The sequence below is a fragment of the Carettochelys insculpta genome, chromosome 3 (assembly GCF_033958435.1).
Source record: "Carettochelys insculpta isolate YL-2023 chromosome 3, ASM3395843v1, whole genome shotgun sequence".
In the NCBI taxonomy this organism is placed as follows: domain Eukaryota; kingdom Metazoa; phylum Chordata; order Testudines; family Carettochelyidae; genus Carettochelys; species Carettochelys insculpta.
Genome location: NC_134139.1, coordinates 146,515,439 through 146,534,579, shown reverse-complemented (window position 1 = coordinate 146,534,579; position 19,141 = coordinate 146,515,439). Strand labels below are relative to the sequence as shown.

The window sequence follows — 19,141 nt, the reverse complement described above, 5'->3', positions numbered from 1 at the left end:
AACAAAGTATTTTATTGTAAAACTGCCAACTGCCAGCTGTTTTGCCTCTTCAACTTGCTTCCCATGGGATATTGCCTACCAATTCCATAAGTTTCCTGAAGTTCGCCTTCTTGAAGTCCATTATTTTTATTTTGCTGTTTCCCCTCCTACTATTTCTTAGAATCAGGAACTCTATCATTTCATGCTCACTTTTACCCAAGCTGCTTTCCACTACCCAATTCTCAAACAGTTCCTCGCTATTTGTAAAAATCAAATCTTGAAGAGCCTTACTCCTTGTGGCATTGTCCTCCCTCATGAACGAAATGTGTCTCCAATACATTCATTGCCGGATAATCCGTGCTCTACTGCATTATTTTCTCAATGTTGTGTCTGGGTTGTTGAATTCTCCTATCACTGCCAGGTCCTGTGCTTTGGATGATTCTGATAGTAGTTTAAAGAAAGAAAGACAAAGAAAGCTTTACCCACCTCTTCTTCCTGGTTAGGTGGTCTGTAGTAAACCCTTGTATTTTACCCCTTTTATCTTTACTCAGAGAATCTCAACAAGTCTGTCTCCTAGGTCTATCTCAACCTCAGTCCAAGTGTACACATTCTTAATATATAAGGCACCACCTTCTCCATTTTTTCCTGAGCAAGCTGTACCCATCTATAACAATATTTCAGTCATTCATATTATCCTAAGTTTTAGTGATGCCAAGGATGCCATAATTGCATTCAGGTACTAGCATTAAGCATTTTCCTGTTTATTCCCCATACTTCTCACATCTGCATACAGACATTTAAGATACTGATTTGACCCCTCACTCCAGTTGTCTTGTCTCTCTTTTATCCCTGATATTACAGCCCATGCTCTGCCCAATTTCAGATACTTTTCTCAGGTCCCTGTGTTTTTGACTGATTTATGGGCTTTGGTCTCCTGCCCCCTTTGAACTTAATTTAAAGCCTTCCTCTTTAGGTTAGCCAGTCTCTATCCATATATGCTGTTGCCCTTCCTTCATAGGTGGATCCCATCAGTGCTTAGCGGTCCTTCTTCCTGGAACAGCATCCTGTGGCCAAGGAAGCCAAAGCTCTCATGGTGACACCATCTTCACTGCCCGGTATTCACCTCCAGGGTGAATCTGTCTCTGCCAGGGCCCCTTGCCTTCACCATATGTAGACTCCTACAAAAAACAACACAGTGCTGATCCAAATATTATGTTGCTGTAGGCAGCCTTGCAAGTATGTCATGTCAACGCATTTTGTAATATGTGACATCTCTTTGTAAAATACTATTTGGGATAATCCACCATGGAACAATCTTTTAGCTAATCCATTGTTAGCCAGGCCTTTCAACACCAACATCCTAATACATGTGGATCAGATAATACTATTGGTGGTTTGGAAAACAATGTGTACCAAAAATTATGAAGATTACTAAGGGAAACATCATATGTTTTGAAGATAGTTAAAAAAACAAAGATTTTGCTTCATTCTAAGAAAATGTGTTTTCATCAAGCTCACTGTATGTGGTTGCTGTCCATGTGAGTCTGGATGCATATTTTTAATGTGTGTATTGGCAAGTTCCTCCCATGGCCACGTACACAACAATCTGGTAGAAATCAGATGTTCAAAAATGTTCAAGTGCTTAGAAATGGGACCACCTACAGCCCTATGTGCTTAACGAAAAATAAATCAATACCAATGTATTCAAGTGACAAGTGATTCTAGGCACCCTGATTTTGAGACACTAGAAAATAGTCTGATTTGAAGAGAGTGCTGAATACCTTGTCTCTGGAAATCAGGTCCCTTTAAAAATTGATACCAGGACACCAGTCAAGTTTGAAAAGCTTGGCCAAGAAGCATGGGCCATGTTTCCAGGATGGGTTTTGTGCACATTTGTTTTGAAAAACTCATGTAATTGATCTGGCGAATACAAAAATCAAGTATCTGGTCTCCATTGTACTGTGCATTGTACAGGCAAGTTACATACAATGGCTCCTATTTCAAAGGTGTGACCTACCGAAGTTGTGGTAAGAAACTTCTTGGCTGAGTCATCTGACGTGGGTCAGGGTTATAAGAGGGGTTCTCAGATGCTGGTTAGAGCCATCCTGTCTTGAGTCCGAAAAATGTACAGATGATTTGGCAGTTAATAAGCTGTATGTTAATTTTCACACTACTTTGGAAAGAGAGGCTGCTGAACTCTCTTTTATATTCAAATTCAACACATTAACACGTGGTTTGAACTAGGATGCAAATTCTCTGGGACATTATAGGGGCTCTTTTGCGTACTTGGCTTAATCTAATTCTTGACTCCCCCCCCCTCACCCATCTACTCTCTGATTTGCTCACCTTGATAATTTTTTTTCTGATTTGTCCACCTTGATTGCTATTTTTGTCTCTCTATGCCTTAAATATTGAATCTGTTCTGGTATGGCTCTGGTCTGAAGAAGTGGGTCTGTCCCATGAAAGCTCACCACCTAATAAATTATTTTGTTAATCTTTAAAGTGCTACTTTACTGCTTTTTTGTTTTGTTTTATCTAGTGTTTTTACTCAATGCTTTCTACAACGTATAAAACAAGTTTTATTATCCGGCATCCCTGGGGACCTGGGGTTGCCTTGTAATAAAACACAATGAATATTCGAGCAGCACAGATGTAGCAATGGGCAGCCAGCCCTGCTCAACTGGCTCTGGGCAGGCAACGGGCTCTGCTGCAACTGGCCCCAGCTGGGCAACTGGCACCATTGTGCCCAGCCCCTGCTGGTCAGCCAGCTCTATGGTAGCCAGCCCTGACCAGGCCTTTCTGCTGGCCCCAGCCACTCAGCCGGCCCCAGGCAACTGGCCCCAGCTGGCATTCTGGTTAATCAAATGTGCCAATTATCCCAGTGCTAGATAACATAACTTTTACTGTGCACATTTGAGCTAGTTTTCAACAATCTATTATTAGAATTGTCCACTTTAGTTTGGATATTTCTTTATTGGGGCCTCATCCAAAGCCCACTGCAGCCAGTGGATAAACACCCATTGACTTCAGTAGACTCGGGAATGATTGAAGATTTATGTGGATAATGAGAACATCTGTGGGTAAAACAGGTAGAAATGGTTAAAACCCCTTTGTGATTGAGGGGATGAACCAACCAGTCAATGAATAAAAGTAGGAACCATCTTCTCCTAAATGCATGCTCTTCCATAATAATGCACTATGGGGAGTCTAGTATTTTCCTTGAAAGAGTCTCTATTTGTTTTTCTATTGGAGGCTGGATATCAGCCTAGTTGGACCCGTGGACTGAAATAATATGGAAATAAATCTGTACTCATATATCAGGCTTGTGCAATATTTATAAAGCTGGTCCACAAGTATTGTCAATGTAGTCCTAATAGCAACCCACAACAAGGGGAATAGCTTATGAAAGGAATCATGAACTGCACTGCAAAAATTATTGCCAGATAGTTCCTGGATGTGCTAAGCTAATTAAGATGTGATCTGTCCAGACATCTGTTTGGAAAGTGATAAGCCAAAATACACATCTCCAATAACTTCTTGGAATGTGTCAGTGACAATTTTTTGTTCCAGAAAGTGGAGGAAATAACCAGAGGAACAGCCATTTTAGACTTGATTCTGACTTCAAAAATAAAAGACTTTAACAAACTCAGAGATTCGGTATGTAAATTCCCAGGAGAAGAAAATCTAAGGGAAGATAATTCAGTGGCAATTCCTCAAGGAGGGAGTATTAAAGGCACAATTGCAAACTATTCTGGTGCAAAGGAAAGCTAAGAAGCATATTGAGTCTGATATGGCTCCACCAAGTGCTCTTTAATGACCTGAAAATCAAAAAGGAGTTCTAGAAAAAGTGGGAAAATTGGTGAGTACAAAAGAGCAGTACAAATATGTAGGGACAAAATCAGAAAGGCTAAAGCACAAAGGGTGTGTCTACACTAGCTGGGTACTTCGAAGTAGCCAGCACAACGTTGAAATAGCACGCTTCGCGTCTACATGTGCTGTGTGCTATTTCGACATTCAAATCGACGTTAAGCAGCGAGACATCGAAATCGCTATTCCCATCCGAAGATGGGAGTAACACCCTACTTCAACGTTCAACGTCGAAGTAGGATATGTGTAGACGATCCATGTCCTGCTACTTCAAAATAGTGGGGTCTGCCATGGCGGCAATCAGCTGTTCGGTGAAGACATGCTGTCCAGCCCCTGCGGGGCCCTATGATCTCTGCGCCCAGCAGATCTTAAAGCTGCACGGACCCGGAAACCCCATAGTAGGAAGCTGACACCATGCAGGCAGCAGCCGTGCCATGAGGTGCCCAGGCTAGACGGACACCATGGCAGTGAGCCAGCCTCCCGAGCGGCCCCAGAGCTCCCCCTCCGGGCCATCCCAGGGCTCCCAGGCCTCCAGCCGGTGGGTTAGGAAGTGGGGCCCCTCCTGGACTGACTCTGAGCTCCGTGACCTGCTGGGGCTCTGGGGTGTGGAGGAGGTGCTGCATATCATGGGGAGATAGAGGCGGAACGCAGAGGCATTCACCGAGCTGGCTGAGGGCCTGGCTGCTGGGGTCACCCTGCCCGCACTCCTGACCATGTCAGGAGTAAGGGCAAGGAGTTGTGGCAGGGTTATGCCTGGGCCCAGGACTCGGCCAGCCGGTTTGGGGCTGTCCCCGCCACTTGCCCCTATTACCTGGGAGCTCGGGGCTATCCTGGCCCCCCGGGGCACCTCCTTCCCCCCCAGCCACCATTGACACCACGGCCGACGAGCCCCAGCAGGCGTCAGAGCCAGGCTCGGGTCCGAAGGCCAGCCCTGCACCCCCCAGGCTAGAGCTGGGACCCTCCGCCCCGGCCACTAAGTGGTCCAGCAAGGAGGGGGAGCTCGTGCTGGACATCCCATCCCACAGCTCCAGCCAGGTGTCCGCTAGATGGGCCTCTCCTGATCCTGGCAGTGCACCGTCGGGTATGTACTCCACAGGGTACAGACCCCCTGAGCATGGGGTGGGGGAACCACTTGATCGGGGGCCCCCCACATCCCCACAAGACCCCAGCCTGCCATGGCCTGGGCAGACCACAACTCAGGGACGGTGCCACAGCCACCAGTGCCAAGCAGCACCTCCACCCATAGACAGTGCTGTGCCCCACCCCTGGTGGGAGGTGAGGGGGCGGACCACTGGAAGGGGCCACCCACAGGATCACTGCACGCACCAATGGGGGATGGGGGGGACCACAGGCCTTTGGGGGGATGGGGGGGTGGGCCATGGGTCAGGGCTGGGTACTCACGGCTTCCCTTCCCCTTTTCCCCCTATTTCTGCAGCCGCACCATCTGTGGTCCCAGACAGCCCCCTGAGGCCACCGGAACACCAATGCCCGGGGTCGCTGCTTGCACTGTGATGGGCCCACCCCTCCTGGGGCCACTGCCGCAGCACACATGACCTGGAGGTGGCTGCTGCCCTGCAGTGCCAGGTGGACATCATGGAGCGGAGACTCCAATTTGAGGATCGTGAGGCTGCCTGGTGCCGGGAGGCCTGGCGGGAGTTTATGACCACCTTCAACCTGGTGGCTGACACCTTTGAGGAGCTGGTGGCCCATCTGCCCCCCCCCAATGTCCTCCATGCTGCCCTCCCCATCTTCCCGGCCCCCAGCCGGCCTCGCCAGGGGACCCCGGCTCGGGGGGACCGGCCACCCGAACGCACTGGGGGTCGTGCCCTTCCACCCCTGCCCCAGAATGATGAACTGATGTGTGGCCTGCCCACTTCTCCCTCCCTGTTTATAGTTGTCCCCACCCTTGTATATAGTTATTTATAGTTGACCCCCCGTACATAGTTTATTATAGATGTCCCCACCTGTATATAGTTATTTTCAATAATTCTGTTTTATTTGGTTTATATATGCTGAAAAGAGGTGAAATTTTTGGTTATGTAAATAATGACAGTTTTATTTTTCAAAAAACCTGTGTCCCATGTGCTTTTGGTGAGGGTGGGGTATGGGTGCTGGGGCAGGGTGCAGGGATGGCCTGGGTGTCGCTGTCTAGGCCCCCTGGTCGAAGTATTCCCTCAGGGCCTCCGGGCCCTAGACCCCATCCTGGTGGGCCTGGCAGCTCGGGGCAGCGGCTGGCTGGGGTGTAGGCTGTTCCAGCCTCCAGTGCCCAGCCCTGCGCAAAGGCCTCCCCCTTGCTTGCCACCAGGTTGTGGAGCGTGCAGCAGGCACCCACAACTGGGGGATGTTTCAGAGGCCCAGGTCTAGGCATGCCAGGAGGCAATGCCAGCGGCCCTTCAGGCGCCCGAAGGCTCGCTTGACCACTTGGCGGGCATGGATGAGTTGGGCTTTGTAGCGCTCCTGGCTAGCATTGATGTGGCCTGTATAGGGCCACATAAGCCAGGGCTGGAGGGGGTAAGCTGCATCCCCCACAATGCAGAGGGGTATGGTGGTGTTATCCCCCAGAGGGATCTCCCTCTGGGGGATGTAGGTCCCCACCTGCAGTCGGCAGTATAGTCCCGAATTCCAGAAAATGCATGTGTCATGGGTACAGCCGGGCCAGCCCACGTGTACTTCCTGGAAGCGTCCACGGCTGTCCACCATGGCCTGCAGGACCACAGAGTGGCAGCCCTTCCTGTTGATATAGCGGCCACCACTGTGGTCTGGGGCACGGAAGGAGATGTGGGTCCCATCGAGGGCTCCAAAGCAGTTGGAGAATCCCATGGCGGTGAATCCCTCGACGACTGCATCCAGGTCCCCAACTCGGATGACCCTCTTCAGCAGCAGGGCATTGAGTGCACGCACCACCTGTGCAGAGGAAACATGGGGGCCTGTGAGGGTTTGCAGAGTGTGACCCCCTCACCCAGGCTGCCCTCACCCGGGCCCCCCTTCCTCAGGCCCCCCTCACCCAGGACCCCCTCCTCAGGACCCCCTCCCCAAGCCCCCTTCCCCAGGGGGTTCAGACCCAGTCCTCCTTACCTCCATCAGGACAGCCCCGACTATGGCCTTTCCCACTCCAAACTGCTGTCCCACGGAGCAGTAACTGTCTGGAGTGGCCAGCTTCCAGACAGCTATTGTGACCTTCTTCTTGATAGTGAGGGCGCGCCACATCCGGGTGTCGTGGTGCCTCAGTGCGGGAGTGAGCCACTGGCAGAGCTCCATTAAGGTCTGCCGGCTCATGTGGAAGTTCTGCAGCCACTGTTCATCAGTCCATTCCCCCATAACCTGGTGCTCCTACCACTCGGTGCTGGAGGGGTAGCTCCAGAGTTGGTGGGGCAGCTCCAGAGTTGGCGGGGCACCCGGCAGGGCGGGGTGGGGGGCGGGGGATCAGGAGGACCTGATGGTCTGGGGCGTCTCCTGGTGCCCCTGGGGAGGGCTCCCATTCCAGGAGCATCTAGAAGGGCGCCTGCTCTGTGGGAGGTGGCTTGGAGGGCTTCCAGCTGCTTCTGGACGTCCATGTCTGTGGGCTTGAGGTCTGCAAGGCTTGTATCACCAATGCAGGGCTGCTCATGCAGTGCAGGGTGGGTGTGTCTGGGAGGGGCCCTTTAAGGGAGTGGCTTGCAGCTGCCTTGGAAGGGCTAGTCTGCTCTGTGACCCCATCTGCGGGCTTTCTAGGCCCCTTATTTTGAAAGAGGGGGCTTGTGTGTGTGGACACTCCTCATTTCCTTCTGGGGCGGCTCCTTTCGACGTTCCCCAGCTCTACTTCGACGTTGAACATTGACGTCACCAGCCCTGGAGGACATGTAGATGATAATCGTTGAAGTAGCCTATTTCGATGTTCTTACTTTGAAATAGGCTACTTCGACGTAGTGTCCTAGTGTAGACGTAGCCAAAGTGAGTTATAACTTGCAAGGGACACAAATGTAAAGAAGAAGAGGCTCTTTTAATATATTAGGGGCAAGGGAAAGATGAAGAAAAGTATAGGTCCTCTGCTTAGCACAGGAATCATAGAATACTAGGACTGGAAGGGACCTCGAGAGGCCATCGAGTCCAGCCCCCTGCCCCAATGGCAGGACCAAGTACTATCTAAACCATCCCTGATAGACATCTATCTAACCTGTTCTTAAATATCTCCAGCAACGGAGATTCCACAACCTCCCTTGGCAATTTATTCCACTGTTTGACTACCCTGACAGTGAGGAACTTTTTCCTAATGTCCAACCTAAACCTCCCTTGCTGCAGTTTAAGTCCATTGCCTCTTGTTCTATCCTCAGAGGCCAAAAAGAACAAGTTTTCTCCCTCCTCCTTATGACACCCTTTTAGATACCTGAAAACCGCTTTCATGTCACCCCTCAAGCTTCTCTTTTCCAAATGGGAGTTAATTGTTGATAACATCAAGAAAACTGAGGTGCGTAATGCCTATTTTGCTTCAGTCTTAAGTAAAAAGATTAGTGATGACCAGACATGCAGTGGAATTAGTATTGACACCTGAAGAAATGAATGCAAGCAAAAATAGGGAATAAACTGATTTAGAAGATTTAGAAAAGTTAGATGTATTCGACTCAGCAGGACCTCATGAAAGTCATCCTACAACACTTTAAGGACTAGCTGAAGCAATTTTGGTGCTGTTAGCAATTATCTTTAAAAATGCCTGGAGGATGGAAGAGGTCACAGAAGACTGGAGATGAGCAAACAAAGGGAAGCAAGGAGGAGCAGAGAATGATAGACCAGTCAGCCTAACTTTAATACCCAGATGACACTGGAGCAAATTATTAAATAATCGGAATGCAAGCTTCTGTCAAACAAAACTAATTTCCTTCTTCAGTAGGATCACTGGCCTAGTGGATCATGTGTGTGGGTGTGTATGTGTGTGTGTGTGTGTGTGTGGGAGGGTTGGGAGTGGCGGGAAACCGTAGCTGTGATAATCCCTTGATTTTTAGTAAGGCTTTTGAGACTATAAGTCGCATAAGTAAGCTAAGGAAATTTGTTCTAGATGAATAAGGTGGGTGCACAATTGGTTAAAAGACTGCGTAGTCATCAATGGTTTTCTGTCAGATTGGGAGGGTGTGTCATGTGGGGTTGTGCAGGGATCATTCCAGGCTACATCCAGGGTATCCCTGTACTTCTTGGAGGGACCCACCAGTAGGTACGCTGCACATCACACAGTTCAGGGTGTAGGGCATGGGGAATGCTGCCAGGCTCGACTATCTTGTTCAGGCAGGAGCTCATGCTGCAGTGCCAGCCTGTGCAGCCAGGTGCAGGGCAGCATGTCCCACCCACTACCCACGTGGGGATCCCTCTTTGGCTGGATACCCGCTTGGCCACTAGCCAGTTGAGAGTGGGGGATGCAATGGTCAGTCCAGTCCCTGAGGCATCATCAAGTGCCCAAGCAGCAGGGCCTGCTGTGCAGGGCAGATGCCTGAGCTCCTGGGACATGTTCATCACTTGTCCTGCGCAGCAGTTAGTGCTGCTCAAGATGGGTGGGGTCAGGGCCTCAGAGGCTGTGTTGCATGAATGACTCATCATTTCTTCTCCTTCTCTTTCTTACAGCTCCACCATCCTAGGGCTGGGCCAGCCCCATCTCCCCACCAGGGCCAGACAGCCCTGTCCCAGAACTGGAGTGAGCCAGCCTGGAACCAGGACTGGAAGATCCAGCACCCCACCATGATGGGGGTGGACCTGTGGACAGAGAGGCCATTGGTGGACTGATGAGGACCTGCTCCAAGCCCACACCCCAGCCCTCTGGAGGCTCACTTACTTTTTGCAGTGGCGGCTATGGGACAACTGGGAGTGGTGGGCGTGGAAGCAGGAGTGGTGGATGCAGGCCAGGGACCAGCTCATGGCCTGCTTCAGTGCCACCACCACCATCTGGCAAGCCCCACTGGCCCAGGTCCCTGTGGCTGCCACCTCCCACTGCCACTGCTTCCCCCAATGTCACTGTTCCCCATCCCTGCCCCCCACACCAACCTGCCCTCAGGCATCCTGCAGCTGATGCAGTGGGTGATTGCTGTGGCCAGTGCTCCTGCTCCCAGGCCTCCCTGCCATACCAGCCCCCCAACATGCCTGCCCTGCCTACCCTGAGGCCCCTCCTACTCCTCCTGCTGAACCAGACCTCACCACAGGCCCCCACCTCCGTATCTCCCCATGTAACCATCCCCATTCGAGCCTCGACAGGGACCCTGGACCCGCAGCGGGAGGGGATCCTGAGGATGACGCCGCTTGGAGCCCTCCTCCCGCTCGGGGTGTGGCCCCCCCATTTTCTGCCTGGACTGATGTTCCCAACCCGTGTCCCAAGTGCTCCCATACTGTTCATAGTTATATCATTGCACCATGTAAACACTTTTTTGCCCAACATTTATTTTCCTCACGTTCATATTTTTTGTCAGTAAACAGGTTGTTTGCTCACCTTCCCCATGTCCTTGTTTGTTGGGGAGGGGTCAGGAAGAGGTAAGCAAGCAAAATGAAGGGTTCCAATGGGGTCCAGTTGGGTCTGTGGGCTTGAAGTCCCAAATGTGGCCCTGGGGAGGGTTACTGGGATCCTTGGGAGAAGGTCTCCCTTAGGGCTTCCTGGATCTGCACCCCTGTGAGCTTGGTGGACTGGAGCCATTCCTGGCTGCTTGTAGCTGCGGTTGGCATCTGCCCCCACCCCAGGAGGAAGGCCTTCCCCTTCCCCTCCACAATGTTGTTCAGGGCACAACGTGTGGCCAGTGCTTGGGGAACATTGTGCTCCACCACATCCAGGCGGGTGAGGAGGCATCTAAAATTGCCTTGGGGTGGCCAAAGGCACACTAGACCTGGTTCCATGCTCAGTTTAGGTGGGTATTAACCAGTCTTGGGATGGGTCCAGGTGACCAGTGTATAGCCTCATGAACCAGATCATGAGGGGATAGGCCACGTCCCTCACAATGCAGAGTGGCATTTGCAAATCCCCGACCGCCAGCTCCTGGCAGGGGATGTAGGTGCCTGCCTCCATCTGGCACAGGTCAGAGTTGTGGAAAACACACGTGTTGTATGCCTGGCCTGACCACCTGACATACACATTGAGGGACCATCCCCAGTGATTGGCCAGGGCCTGCAGCACAATGGAGTGGTACTCCTTCTGATTGATGAACTGGCCTGTGCTGGGGTCTGGGGCATGGGTGGGGATGTGAGTCCTGTAGATCACTCGAAAACAGATGGGAACCCCAGGGTGGCAAATCCAGCCACAACTGTGTCCAGCTCTGCAAGGAGGATGACCCTCCAGAGCAGGACGGAGTTGATGGCTGTAATGACTTGCAAGGGGAGGAGACCAAACACATGCATCAAGGACTAAGGGAGGAGGGAGACCCTGGGTCCAGGTGCACTCCCTGTGCCCCTCCCCTCCCCTCCCCTTGAGCTCTCAGTGAACCCCCTTTGGGAGCCACGCACCCTGGCTGCAGGTCTGTGTGCGGGTGGGAGGGCACAGTCCCCCAGGGATGGGATTCCCTACCCCTCACCCCTCACCCCTGAGGGCCCCTCCTCGGGTGGGACCTCCTCCTTCCCTGCATGCAGGGCCTCTGTCCCAAGAGTACCTTACCTGCATGAGGATGGCCTTGACGATGGACCTCCCCATGCCGAACTTGTTCCCCACAGAGTGAAAGCTGTCCAGAGTGGTAAGCTTCCAGAGGGTGACGGTGACTTGCTTCTGTGGGGGGATGGTGGGCCTCATCCGGATGGCCCGTCTATGGAGGGTGGGGGTAAGCTGGGTGCACAGCTCCAGGAAGGTATCCTTTCTCATTCTGAAATTCTGGAGCCACTGCTGGTCATCCTGCTACCCTGTGATGAGGAGGTCCCACCAGTTGGAACTCATGGTGTGCCTCCAGACCCACCTGATCTCCTGGAGGGCGGATGTGGGTGGGGCCGTGGGGCACAGAGGGTGTGCTCCTTGATACTGGTGTCAGGTGTGCCCCCCCCCCAGAAAAGGTGGAGGACGGCTGTGATCAGCATGAGCAGCAGCTCAAGAAGGTGTGAGTGGGTCCTATACAAGCCCAGGGGCTGCTCTGGCACCATGGCTAACTGGAAAGTGCAAAGTATCTCTCAGAGAGCCTGTGAGCCCTGCAGTAGCTATGCTCTCCCTCGTGGAGGTAGGCAAGTCTCAGCATGGGCAGGGAATGTGGGTCGGGGGCCCTTGAAGGGTGTGCCTGGCTGGGGCTCCCAGAAGTGCTTGCAGGCCATGCAACCCTGGCTGACAGGGTTCTGGGGCCTGGTCTGTTGAGAGAACGACTGGGCAGTCTGGCCACTTTCTGCTGAATGTCACATGGGCCACAGCTGTGTGCAGATGAGCCCTCATGCAGCCTACAGTTTGAGAACCACCAAAGATGATATAATGAACCCTTAAACTCAATAAATCTATGAAAGGCAAGGAAAAATGACACAATGCTGGTTTAGCAGGCCTTGGGCACTACAGCAGAGAGAACACAAAATATTCCTATACCAATGCAAAAAAAAAACATTTTGGGTGCAGCCCAACTTCCTCTGAAACCAGTGAGAATCTTGGGAAATACCTGGGCTTTGCCCCGTTAGCTTTTATTTCTGATAATCTTATGTGATTCAGCAAAAATATGTTTTTGAAATAAAGAAAATCAAAAGTAAAGAAATTCAAAGTATCCTGTACCTAGCAATTTCAGTGTTTCCTATTTAGCTATATGAATTCAGCCAGTGTCTTTCTGTACAAAAGTTAATCAGTCTGTCCCACAAATGGCAAATATTTACTTTACAAATTTGGTTTAATTATGTGCAAGTATGAAACATCCCAGAGAGTAATTACATATATGCCATTTACATTCATGTTCACTGTGTTAGTTGTTCAATCATTACTTTTTTTTTTTTTTGGTGAAAACTGGCACAAAAAAGGCATTCAGCATTTTGGCAATTGCCTGTGTGACACATGGCCAGAAAGGGTTAAGCAAATTCAATCTTTAGGGACATATTGGTATAATGTTTGAGGGTTTTTTTTTTGTGTTTTCATAAATTTTATTCGAGGTTAACAATGTAACCAAATGGTTCCTGTCTATGCTGTAGTCTGCTAATTCAGCGATGAAAAGGAGAGCTTAGCATTTAAATGAACTGTAAATATAATGCTATCACTGTACTGATTTCTCTTTGAAGTATATAGTAAATCAGCTGTGAACGGTGGAATACATGCAATTGCCAAATGTTAATCAGTGTAGCTAATTACCAGTGATTTTTAGGAAATAGTGACAGAGAGGAAGCCGTCCTAGTCTATACACTATCAAAACAAAAAGCAGTCAAGTAGCACTTTAAAGACTAGCAAAATAATTTATTAGGTGACCTTTCATGGGACAGACCCACTGGTCTGAAGAAGTGGGTCTGTCCCACGAAACTCACCTAACAAATTATTTTGCTAGTCTTTAAAGTGCTACTTGACTGCCTTTTTTTTTTTTTTAAAGGAAATAGTTCTCCTTCAAAGTGGATGATTGCCGATTGTTTGTGTAGGACACGGAGCTGCCGCGAGAAGGCCTGGAACTGTTCAAAAAATTCTTGGGTTCTGATCTCTTTATCTCAGATCTGCTTGATGCTTTATCCAGGGGAAGCTTGAGTCATAAGACTGAGATTTCCAGCCCTGTCTGGATCACACCAAGTGAACATTGGACTATTACCTATAGACTAATTTTGAAAGACCTCTTTGCAGCTATAAAGCTCACCATCTCAGCACTATACTCGTGCCTGTATGTATACTCATATTTTAACCCATACACTCTCTGTTTATTTAAAAGTTAATTTTGGTTTAGTTAGTAAGAATTGGCGGTATGCCGGTGTTTGGGTAATAACTGCAATAGTCATTAATTTGGGAGGTAATGTGTCTGATACTTTGGTTGTGGACACACTAGAGAGCGATTTCAAAATAGCTTATCCCTATCTGTTATTTTGAAATAAGCCATTTCTAAATAAGTGGCATGGAAGCAACTACACACGAAATGCAGATCGACATTGTGATCTGCAACACTGAAATGACTCCCAGTCATTTCGAAAGGGAGCGGCTACACTGCCACAGCTTCGTTTCGAAATAACAGGGCAGGAAATGGTGAGGGCAGGGCAGGCAAGCCAACCCCTTAAAGGGCTCCTCCCAAACACATCTCCCGTGCACATGCTGAGGATGCTGGCTGCTTGTAGCACGCAACCTCCAGCACAGCACTCAGCAGAGCCTTGGTTAGCCACCACACCACTGCCTGCCATGGACCCGCAGCACTTCCCTGATGGGGAACCTCAGACATCATGGCAACCTGATGGCCATCTGACAGCATCCGGCTATATGCTGCCCGACACGTGGCCAGCTTCCTGCAGGGTCCCCCCATGGTGCATCCAGAGCACCCCCAGTTCCAGCCAAGCCGTCACCTCTGGTGGTACCCCACCAGCGGGGAATGGTGGGATGACATCGTCCTAGGAGAGTGGAATGACGAGCAGTGGGTCCACAACTTCTGGGTGACTCAGGCCACCTTCATGGAGCTGTGCCATTGGCTGGCACCAGCATTTCGCCACCAGGACACCCACGTGTGGCCCGCACTCCCCCTGGAGAAACGAGTGGCCATTGATCTGTGGAAGCTGGCCACCCCGGACAGCAACGGCTCAGTTGGCCACCATTTCGGGGTGGGGAAGGTCACCGTCAGGGTTGTCCTCCTTGAGGTAAGGCACCTGGGTCCACAAACCCATGGCAAGTTCCTGGGGAAGGGGAGTCCCAAGGTGTGGGGCCCTGGGGAGTGGGGTCCCTGGGAGGGGGTTCCCACAGAGGGGGTTCCCAGGGAGAGGGGCCCTGGGAAGCAGGGTCCCCATATGCTATCACACACTCATGGGTGCCTGTGCCCTCTACCCTACAGGTTGTGGCCGCCATCAACAGGATCCTTCTGTGCCGCCTGATCCACCTTGGGGATGAGGACGCTGCCATGGCCGGCTTCCAACAGTTGGGATTGCCCAACTGCATCGGTGCATTGGACAGCACCCACATCGCCATCTGTGCCCCACCACACAGCGAGGGACGGTACATCAACCGCAAGGGCTACCACTCCATTGTCCTCAAGGCCCTTGTGGATGCCCGAAGACATTTCAGCGATGTCTGTATGGGCTGGCCAGGCAGGGCCCACGATGCCTGCGTCCTGTGGAACTCGTGGCTTGGCCGCAGGATGGCAGAGGGCACCTACATCCCCCCACGGGAGCAACCAGTGGGTGATGTGACCATGCCCCCGTGCATCATAGCGGATGCTGCTTACGCACTCCGGCCCTGGCTAACACGCCACTACACGGGACACACCAGTAAGAGCCAGGATCTCTTCAATGCCTGCCTCAGCCACTCCAGGAACACCGTGGAGTGGGCATTTGGTCATCTGAAGGCACGTTTCAGGTGCCTCCTGTTGCACCTGGAGGAAGGCCTGCTCAGCGTGCCCGCGGTCATGGGTGCCTGCTGTGCACTGCATAACCTCGTGGAGAGCAAGAAGGAGCTCTTTGTGGCACACTGAGCAGCCGAGGCTGTGCCGCACTACGAGCAGCCAGGTGCAGTCCCGTGTCACCAGGTGAACCGGGACAGGGTGTGTGTGCAGAAGGCCCTCTGGGAGACCTTTGCCTGGTGGACTTCACCCTTGCCATCCCCACCCAACGCAGGACACATACACCATTAAATAAATTCTATTGCTATATTTGGAACAGATGGAACGTGTAACTATTTACAGGGCGGGGGAAATATTTACATGGGGGATGGGGTGAACTATATAAATGAGGAGGTGGGGGGCCTCAATCCTCCATTAGAGTGGCTGGTCGGGAGCCATGACATCCCCTGGAGCCGTGACTGACCCAGGTCCAGGGACCACGGCAGGGCTGGGATGAGGCAGGTGGAACAGGGAGGTAGGGCTAGACCAGGGTATCTAGGTGCTCAGACTTGTGGGGAGGAGGGGGGGAGCCACAGATGGGCAGGGCTCGCCTGGCCACAGCCAGCACGCCAGCTCCCACTGCTTGGCTGGGGTCATGTTGGCTGGGAGCAGAACTGCAAGGGCTGGGGGGGCAGAAGGGGCATGGGGGGGCTGGGGAACAGGGAGGAGCTGAGGAAGTGGGGGTGGGGAAGAGGGAGAGGCTGGGGCGGAGGGCAGGGCTGGGGCAGAGGGAGGTGGCCGGGAGGAGAAGGGTACCTGGGAGGAAGGGGGTGCTGGGGCAGAGCGGGGTGCTGTGGGAAAGACCATCCATGTGGTGGGCGGTTGGCGATGGCTTGGGTCAGGGTGTTGAGATACCCAGCCACCTGGTCCCAGGCCACCGGCTTTGTGGAGAGCCATTCCCTCAGCAAGTGGTTCTGCTCCCACCATGCAGCTGTGTGGGCTGCTGCCAGATCATCTGCCCAGTTGCAGTGGTGGCTCCTCCCACCATGGTGCCCGGTGCGGGAAAGTGTCGCACCTTCACCCTCCTCTGCTGCTGTGGGGCTCCTGGGCACATCCAGGGGGCTGGCGTGACTGGCAGATGCTGAGGCTGTGAAGACATAAGGTGAAAGGGTGGTGCCCCATCAGTCATGAGCCTGGGTACCGTGGGCCAGTGGCCTTGTCCCCACTGCCATTCCACCCTGCCTGTGGTGAGGGGCTCTGGGGTGGCCTGTCTTCTGTGCGGTCCATCAACGTGGGACTGTTAGAATGGTTGCCCCAGCCCTGCCAGGCTTCTGACCCTCATGGCATCCCATGGCCCCGTGCGGGCCCCACTCGGCAGCGATGACGGCCATTCCCGGGTCCCTGGCCCATGGCCGTGTGCCCAGGCCTGTACTGGCTGCATCAGGGACTGCCCCCTCCCCCGCATGACCAGTGCATCCCACGCCCGGTCCTATCTGAGGGTTCCTAGGGTGGCTCAGGGGAGGCCCAGGTGGAGGTAGCCCAGCTAGGGCCCTCGGAGGGCTCGGCCATGCACAGCAGTCCCTCACTCCTGCTGTCGCTGTCCCCATCCCTGGTGCCAGCAGGTACCTTGGGGCCTGCACTGTGGGGGGGCATCGAGGGTCCTGGCCGGGGCTCTTTGCCCTGCCCCTCCGGCTATGCTGTGTCCAGGATCTCCCTGAATGGTGCAGCCTCCCTGGGTCCCAGCAGCTGGTGGAGCTCCCTGAAGTAGGGGCAGGTGTCCGGCACTGCCTCTGACTGACAGGCTGAGTCCGTTGCTTGGGTATAGTCCTGCTGCAGCTCCTTCACTTTGGAGCGGACCTGATCAGGGATCCGGAGGGGGTGGCCCCTTGCAGCGAGGTTGCTTGAGAGGTGGGCGAAGGTGTCCACATTTCTCTTCCGTCCCTCCATCTTGAGCAGGATGTCCTCCTCCCCCAAGACAGCCAGCAGGTCCCAGACTTCAGCTTCCAGCCAGTGGGCCCCTTCCAATTTGAGGGCTGCCCAGAGCCCTGGGAGCCCCGCTGCCCGGACCCCATAGCTCCACAAGGATCCTGGGGGTCTTGGCTGCTGACCATCGGCCCAACCACAGTGGGGAGTCGCTTTCTGGGAGTGCTAGGGAGTGTTGTCTGGCCACCTCGTGCTCCTATGGCTGCTAGCACACTCTCAGCTTCCTGTACGGGGTTTCTGCATCCCTGCAGCTTTAAGGCACTGGCAGCTGACAGCCATACAGCTCTGGCTGCTGGTGGTAGGGGCTGGCTCTGTGGAGGACTTGTCATTTTGAAATGGCAGCCAGAGAGTGGCTACGCACATTTAATTTCAAAATTAACATCAAAATGAGGCATTATTCCCAACATGGGAGTGGAATAACCATTGCGAAATGAATGCCTTTTAATTTCAAAATTAATTTCAAAATGAGCAATTGCTGTGTAGCCACTCTCCTGCTCATTTCGAAATCGCCCCTCATTTCGAAAATTATTTTGAGATGAACTGCAAGTGTGGCCACAGCCTTTGAGATTGATAGGACTTTCTTATATGGGGAATAAGATTAAATAATGTTCGTCATATCTGAGTTGGGCATCTGGGTGGAGACCCAAGGCTGGACTGTTGTAAGGGAGTGGTGTGTGGCTTCTGGATAACCAATAGGGTACATAGAAGCTGTTTTGTGCTGACTTGGTGCATTTAAGTGTTGGAATATCCACCAGCTTTGTGGATTGTCTGCCCCATTCTTTGTCATTTGCCCTAACTGCATAATTTCAGTGTCTTCCTCTGGGAGCCCTGTCACAGCATCATTTTCTGCTATTGATTTTCCCTGCTGAGTGAGTAAGTCAGCTACCCTGGCAGCTGCATGGTTTGCAAATTGGCTTGCTAAACCCAGGGGCTGTGATCTCAATGCTTGAGGAGATCATTGAGGGGTCTAGGTCCAACAGATCTTAAAAAAAAAGAAATCTGTCAAGGATGGTACTTGGTCCTGCCAAGAGAGCAGGGGACTAGATTCCATGATCTCCCAAGGTCCATACCAGCTCTACGAGATGTGTGATCTGACCTGTGTATTTGTGGTGTGCTTTTCTGTGACTCTGTTTATCTCTGGCTACTTTAACTTTGTTTTGTGCCATGGGCTTTCTGATTTTGACCTAATTTCTGTTTCTTGTGTGACATTATAGATCGGTGCGTAAGGAGACGGACAGCTTGTTCCATACTGTGCTTTGGTGGGCTATTGTAGATACTAGCTAATAACCCACCTTCTGGTTTATCTATAAGGACATGGATCCACAAGCACTCAAAATAATTTTCTTCCAAGTTATCAATAGCTTGAAAACAGGTAATGAGCAGAGGTCCCCATTCCCTTCTCTTTATTAACTTTAATCTTCTCACCATGCAAATTATCTCCTAGATTTTTCTAATATTGACTAGTGTGAATTTATGCGTATTAATGGGCCTCATGTCTGTTATCCTTGGACCTCATATTGAGGTGTAGGCAATTAAAAAATTTCTTCTCTTCATATCATTGGGTCCCTTGATTAATTTTCTTCTCATTGTCTCAATTTTGTGCTCAGCGCCCATCTCTTTTTGCCTTCTAATTTGCTATTCATTTAAGAGGGGAATGACTATGCCTATACAAAAGTGAGAGACTGATTCCTCCTTTCTGGACATATTGTAAACGTTGAATGCTAGTGTCCTCAAGCAGACTACACTTTGTTCATCAGGAGCAAAATGACAAAGTACGGATGGATTGTCTTCTAAAAGGAGAATACAAAAAAACTGCTGTAGCATGAGCTCATATTGCTGGTTGTTAGTCTGTCCCTTTATAAGGACCTATAAGTTGCTCATAGGGCTGCTGTGTTCACTCCTGTGATGGAGTCTGCACCTAAAATATCCAGTGTTTGCGT

At 51.7% G+C, this 19,141-nt stretch overlaps 1 long non-coding RNA gene across 2 annotated transcripts in view; it reads right to left on the bottom strand.

The window, feature by feature from the left end:
* Positions 1 to 978: 978 nt before the first annotated feature.
* Positions 979 to 19,141, bottom strand: part of LOC142010514 (uncharacterized) — a 31,733-nt gene continuing 13,570 nt past the window's right edge. For both annotated transcript variants that reach the window (XR_012644822.1, XR_012644823.1), the window contains exon 3: positions 979 to 1,157. This is a non-coding gene — a long non-coding RNA (uncharacterized LOC142010514). The remainder of the gene's footprint in view (positions 1,158 to 19,141) is intronic.